Source organism: Salvelinus sp. IW2-2015, linkage group LG30 (genome assembly GCF_002910315.2).
Source record: "Salvelinus sp. IW2-2015 linkage group LG30, ASM291031v2, whole genome shotgun sequence".
In the NCBI taxonomy this organism is placed as follows: domain Eukaryota; kingdom Metazoa; phylum Chordata; class Actinopteri; order Salmoniformes; family Salmonidae; genus Salvelinus; species Salvelinus sp. IW2-2015.
The window spans coordinates 21,517,022-21,523,770 of record NC_036869.1 but is presented as its reverse complement, the minus strand read 5'-3'; the positions used below and the strand labels follow the sequence as shown (position 1 = coordinate 21,523,770).

The window sequence follows — 6,749 nt, the reverse complement described above, 5'->3', positions numbered from 1 at the left end:
GTGCCATGGATCATCACTGGAGGCTTCGTGCCATGGATCATCACTGGAGGCTTCGTGCCATGGATCACCACTGGAGGCTTCGTGCCATGGATTATCACTGGAGTTAGGACGTATGGACAGCCTGGTGCGTGGAGCTGCCGCAGGGCTTACCAGGCTGGGGAGACATACAGGAGGCCTGGTTCTGGGACCAGCACATGACTCACCAGGCTGGGGAGACAAACTGGAGGCCTGGTTCTTGGAGCAGGCACCGGATACACTGGGCCGTGGAGGCGCACTAGAGGGTTTGAGCGTTAGAGCCTGCACAACCCGTCCTGGCTGGATGGTTACCTTCGCCCGGCAAAGGCGGGGCGCTGGCACAGGACGCACTGGGCTGTGCAGATGCACCGCAGACACAGTGCGCAGAGCCGGCGCAGGATATCCTGGGCCGTAGAGACACACTGGCGGCCATATGCGCTGATCCGGCACCATCCGTCCTGGTTGGATGCCCACTCTAGCCCGGCCGATGCGGGGAGCTGGAATATAGCGCACCGGGCTGTGAACGCGCACTGGAGGAACCGTGCGCTCCACCGCATAACACGGTGCATGACCAGTACCACGCTTCCTACGGTAAGCACGAGAAGTTGGCTCAGGTCTCCAACCTGACTCAGCCAATCTCCTCGTGTCCCCCCTCCCCCCCATTTTGTTGGGGAGTGGCCCCCCGGTCTTTCGTGCCAGCCTTGACCCTGTGTAATCCTGGGCCCTTTTACTCGCTGCCTCCGCCTTCCTCGCTGCTTCCACCTGCTCCCACGGCAGGTGATCCTTTCCTGCCAGGATCTCCTCCCACGTCGGGGATCCTTTCCCTTTCAGGATGTCCTCCCATGTCCAGTCCTCCTTGCCACGCTGCTTGGTCCGTTTGCGGTGGGTAGTTCTGTCACGAACGTCGTCAGGGTGGAAATGACAGGACCAAGGTGCAGCGTGGTGGCGTACATTTCTTTTTATTTATGAATGTCGCCAACAAAAACAACAAACAACAAAACGAACGTGAAGCTGACTAGGGCTATACAGGCCACTAACACAGACAACTAAGGTGGAAAAACAGGCTGTCTAAGTATGATTCCCAATCAGAGACAACGATAGACAGCTGTCCCTGATTGAGAACCATACCCGGCCAAAACATAGAAACAGAAAACATAGACATAAATAAACTAGTATGCCCACCCTAGTCACACCCTGGCCTAACCAAAATAGAGAATAAAAGCCTCTCTATGGCCAGGGCGTGACAGAGGTGGTGTAATGGTGTGGGGAATGTGTTCCTGGCACACGTTAGGTCCCTCACTTACTCTCAATGTATTGATAACAAACAAAACAGTGGATTGTAGGCATGCGTGATCTAAATATATTGTGGATTATGGGCATACATGATCTAAATATAGAATTATGCTTTCATTTCTGAGAGTGAAATTTCAGGAAGGAGATGGGAAGTCATTTGGGAGAAAGTGATTTGGTCATCTCTGTAATAAAAATAGACTTGATGCCATGGAATTTGYGAAGAAAAGATTTTCCATTAACAGCAACAATAGAGTGAAGTGTAATGGAAAGGGAGTTTCAAATGAATTCCCGAGTTCAAGAAACATTGGGAAACGGGCAGCACTTCAAAAAGTTGATTTAAAAAAGGACAAAAAGACGTCACCTCATTTCACCGTGTTATTTTCATCCGGACAGGCTAATGTGTTTCGGCAGTCGTGGCTTCATCAGTGTAACGACATTCATATTCGTTCTCCTCCTCAGACGAGGAGGAGCATGGGTCGGACCAACACGCAGCGAGGTATGTAGACATAAATGATTTATTGAATGGAGACGAACACGAAAAAACACTTGCATAAACTACAAAACAWCAAACGACGTTAAACAGACCTGAACTTGTGAACATAAAAAACAATGAACGCACGAACAGGAAAGAACGAACGAAATGAATGAATGAAATGAAATGAACGAACTAGACGAGACAGTACCGTGTGGTGCAATAAACACAGACACAGCGACAATCACCCACAAACAAACAGTGAGAACAGCCTACCTTAAATATGGTTCTCAATCAGAGGAACGTCAAACACCTGCCTCTAATTGAGAACCATATCAGGCACATTAAACCCAACATAGAAACACATAACATAGAAATGCCCACCCACACTCACGCCCTGACCGACTAACACATACAAAACAACAGAAAACAGGTCAGGAACGTGACAATCAGAGAATGGGAAGTTGATGGAAAGGGAGTGTAAGTGTTGAACCCTGACTCTGCTGTTTTGTACACTGACATGATATGCCCGCCGAAACTGTACATGTGTACATGTACACACACACACACACACACACAGACACACACAGACACACACAGTCTTCCTGGAACCAGAGGAACATGGTGTGCTCACACCTCGGCCCATGCACGGGCGATATATAAGAGCAGTCAAACTCCGAAAAGGACATAGACTCTACAGCACTCGATACACTGAGGACTATCTCTGGAAACATAGACCAGGACAGACCATCAACAGCTCTTCAAGCCTCCTGCAGTATTTTACTCTTAGGACACCTCACCTACTCTCCAACATAATGTATCTTCTGGGACTCTGTACACTGGCCCTGCTGGCCTCCACCATCGCACAGGTAATGGAATGGACACTACTCCACAGAGTCGGGGTCAATTCCATTTCAAATCAGTTAGTTCGGGAGATGACTTAAGATTCCACTTCAAGAATTCAAAAGTGGCATTCGTTTTTCATGTGCATTTTTCAAAATCACTTTTGTGAATTATTTGACGTAGATATGGAACTGACCCCAGTCCTTCTATTTACTCAGAAAATATCTGAATGACTGTATAATGCTTCAGATGGGTTGCATCTGATTTTGATGACAGTGAGGTTTATTTTTATTTTTGGGAAAGCAACTTGTAGTATGCTATTGTGTACCTTGAAAGTTACCATTTCTGGTGTCACGGCAGTGGAGGGCAACCTACTAACCCGGAAAGAAGTCAATTCCATTCCATTAAGTGACATTATTTCCAATAAGGATTGTTACATTTTGGAATTAGAATTTCAATTCACTAACTGGATTGAAATGGAATTGACCCCAATCTCAGTGTTAGTACATGCCTTAAAGCTAGAATCCATTATTGAAACAACAACAAAGCCGTCACCCGCCTGGTAAAAAGCTGAGGGATGGGCTTGGAGAAATGGAGCCACTCTCAAATTCTTACCCAGAGCTATGGATGCAAGGACTAACCATCCATGAAATAAAAATGATAGTTTTACCTATGGGCTTGATTCAATCCGTGTCGTAGTAGTATCATGGAAGATCTTGAAAGGTAATTACCGATTGAGCCGGCATATGCAGCGTTTACCGTGAATGCCTCATGAGCTTAAGGCTATATTCAATCTGTATCGCTGAAGTGTTACAGATTGAGTAATAGCCGACATACAATGCATTTGGAAAGTATTCAGACCCCTTGACTTTTTCCACATTTAGTTACATTACAGCCTTATTCTAAAATGTATTAAGTCATTTTTTCCCCTCGTCAATCTACACACAATACTCCATAATGACAAAGCAAAAACAGGTTTTTAGAAATGTTTTAAAATGTATTAAAAATAAAGAACTGAAATATCACATTTACATGAGTATTCAGACCCTTTACTCAGTACTTTGTTGAAGCATCTTTGGCAGCGATTACGGCCTTGAGTCTTCTTGGGTATGACGCTACAAGCTTGGCACACCTGTATTTTGGGAGTTTCTCCCATTCTCTGCAGATCCTCTCAAGTTCTGTCAGGTTGGATGGGGAAATTCCCTGCACAGATATTTTCAGGTCTCTCCAGAGAAGTTCGATCGGGTTCAAGTCCAGGCTCTGGTTGGGCCAATCAAGGACATTCAGAGACTTGTCCTGAAGCCACTCCTGCGTTGTCTTGGCTGTGTGCTTAGGGTCGTTGTCATATTGGAAGGTGAACCTTCACCCCAGTCTGAGGTCCTGAACCCTTTGGAGCAGGTTTTCATCAAGGATCTCTCTGTTCTTTGCTCCTTCCCTCAATCCTGACTAGTCTCCCATTCCTTGCCACTGAAAAACATCTCCACAGCATGATTCTGCCACCACCATGCTTCCACGTTTCTTCCAGATGTGAAGCTTGGCATTCAGGCCAGAGTTCAATCTTGGTTTCATCAGACCAGAGAATCTTGTTTCTCGTGGTCTGAGAGTCTTTAGGTGCCTTTTGGAAAACTCCAAGCGGGCTGTCGTGTGCCTTTTACTGAGGAGCGGTTTCCATCTGGCCACTCTACCATAAAGATCTGATTGGTGGAGTGCTGCAGAGATGGTTGTCCTTCTGGAAGGTTCTCCCATGTCAGAGTGACCACTGGGTTTTTGGTCACCGTCCTGACCAAGGCCCTTCTCCCCTGATTGCTCAGTTTGGCCGGGCGGCCAGCTCTAGGAAGAGTATTGGTGGTTCCAAATTTCTTCCATTTAAGAATGATGGAGGCCACTGTGTTCTTGGGGACATTCAATGCTGCAGAAAGTTTTTGATACTCTTTCCCAGATCTGTGCCTCGACACAATCCTGTCTCGGAGCTCTACTGACAATTCCTTCGACTTTATGGCTTGGTTTTTGCTCTGACATGCACTGTCAATTGTGGGACCTTATATAGACAGGTGCGTGCCTTTCCAAATCATGTCCAATCAATTGAATTTACCACAGGTGGACTCCAATCAAGTTGTAGAAACATATAAAGGATGATCAATGGAAACAGGATGCACCTGAGCTCAATTGCAAGTCTCATAGCAAAGGGTCTGAATAGCTATGTAAATCAGGTATTTTGTTTTTCATTTTTTATAAATGTGCAAAAAAATCTAAAAACCCGTTTTCACTTTGTCTTTATGRGGTATTGTGTGTAGAAGGATAAGGAAAAGTAATCATTTAAGAATGATTTTAGAATAAGGCATTAACGTAACAAAATGTGGGAAAAGTCAAGGGGTGTGATTACTTTCCGAACACACTGTATGCTGTGTTTACCGTTGATGCTGTCTCTACCACCACGGTAACATTGCTTTTAATTGTCAATTGTGCAAGATCCCCAGCGCTATGGGTTGAATAGAGCCCTATGTTTTGAGCAATAGAGTGTTTGTTTATTGGGTTCTGACGGGGTACAACAGTTGAACCAAGGGCTCTATACAGTCCGTATTATGGACATTCAGCACTGTGATTGAAATGTATAGGCAATGTTCCCGCATTAGTGGAGACTGCATTCACAGTAAACGCTGCATACGTCGGCTCCATCGGAAATGACCTTAAAATGTATATTGTGCAATCTGCAACGCCATGAGTTATATTCTTCAAGAATCAACGGGTATATATCATTCATTTCATAAGTCCAAAAATTGATGTAGCAACTAAGGATTCAAGCTTTAGAGGTACATTACACTTTCAGATTAAAGTTTGTTCGTCTCTTTCCGACCTCTAAAGTAGTCTAATGTCAAGATGACACTACGTCCTCTCAGGTTTCAGGTATGACCCAGATGCAGACAGTGTCGAAGAAACCAAAGTTTATTTCTAATGCAGGGCCAGGCAAACGACAGGTTAAAGGCAGGCAGGCGTCAGTGATCCAGAGAGGGTGCAAAAGGTCCAGAACGGCACGCAGTCTCAGGGTCAGGGCAGGCAGGTGTCAACAATCCAGTGAGGTGGGGCAAGGTATAGAATGACAGGCAGGCTCAGGGTCAGGGCAGGCAGAACGGTCAAAACCGGGAAGGACTAGAATACAGGAGCAAGAACAGACGCTGGTAGCCAGGGAGCCAGGGAACAAACGCTGGTAGGTTTCACGAAACAAAACGAACTGGCAACAGACAAACAGAGAACACAGGTATAAATACACTGGGGATAATGGGGAAGATGGGCGGTCCATGGAGGGGGGTGGAGACAATCACAAAGACAGGTGACACAGATCAGGGTGTGACACGTCCAATGACATCGGTTGTGTAGATCCAGCTATATGCCTCCGTTCCAAATGAATGGAAAAGATGAGCGCCGAATAAAACCAGGAAATCCAGGAAATTAGACAGTGCTAATCTTTTCCATTCATTTGGGACTGAGGCCTATAGTTGGATCCACACAAGCAATGTTTAATCTGGACATTAGTCTTCTTTTGAGGTCTGAAAACATCTGACAACCTTTAATTTATGAGTGAAATGTCCCTTTAAGAATTATTTGCAGTCCACATTGACATTGACTCAATTGTCTTTTCTATCATTCTCTGCATTCAGAATTTTTCAACAATAGCTTCTGTTACTCCTACAATGGCTGTTTCTGCTCCTACAATCACTGGTTCTGCTCCTACAACCGCTGGTTCTGTTGCTCCTACAACCGCTGGTCCTGTTGCTCCTACAACCGCTGGTCCTGTTGCTCCTACAACCGCTCGTCCTGTTGCTCCTACAACCGCTCGTCCTGTTGCTCCTACAACCGCTGGGCCTGTTGCTCCTACAACCGCTGGGCCTGTTGCTCCTACAACCGCTGGTCCTGTTGCTCCTACAACCGCTGGGCCTGTTGCTCCTACAACCGCTGGGCTGTTAGCTCCTACAAACGCTGGGCCTGTTGCTCCTACAACCGCTGGGCCTGTTGCTCCTACAACCGCTGGCCTGTTGCCTCTCACAACCGCTGGGCCTGTTGCTTCCTACAACCGCTTGGCCTGTTGCTCCTACAACCGCTGGGCCTGTTGCTCCTACAACCGCTGGGC

General features: G+C 46.3%; 1 long non-coding RNA gene across 1 annotated transcript; it reads left to right on the top strand.

Annotated features, from left to right (window-relative positions):
• Nucleotides 1-2,467: 2,467 nt before the first annotated feature.
• Nucleotides 2,468-6,749, top strand: LOC139023284 (uncharacterized). The gene is made up of 2 exons (XR_011474425.1): nucleotides 2,468-2,649; nucleotides 6,280-6,749. It is a non-coding gene; the product is annotated as an uncharacterized lncRNA (long non-coding RNA).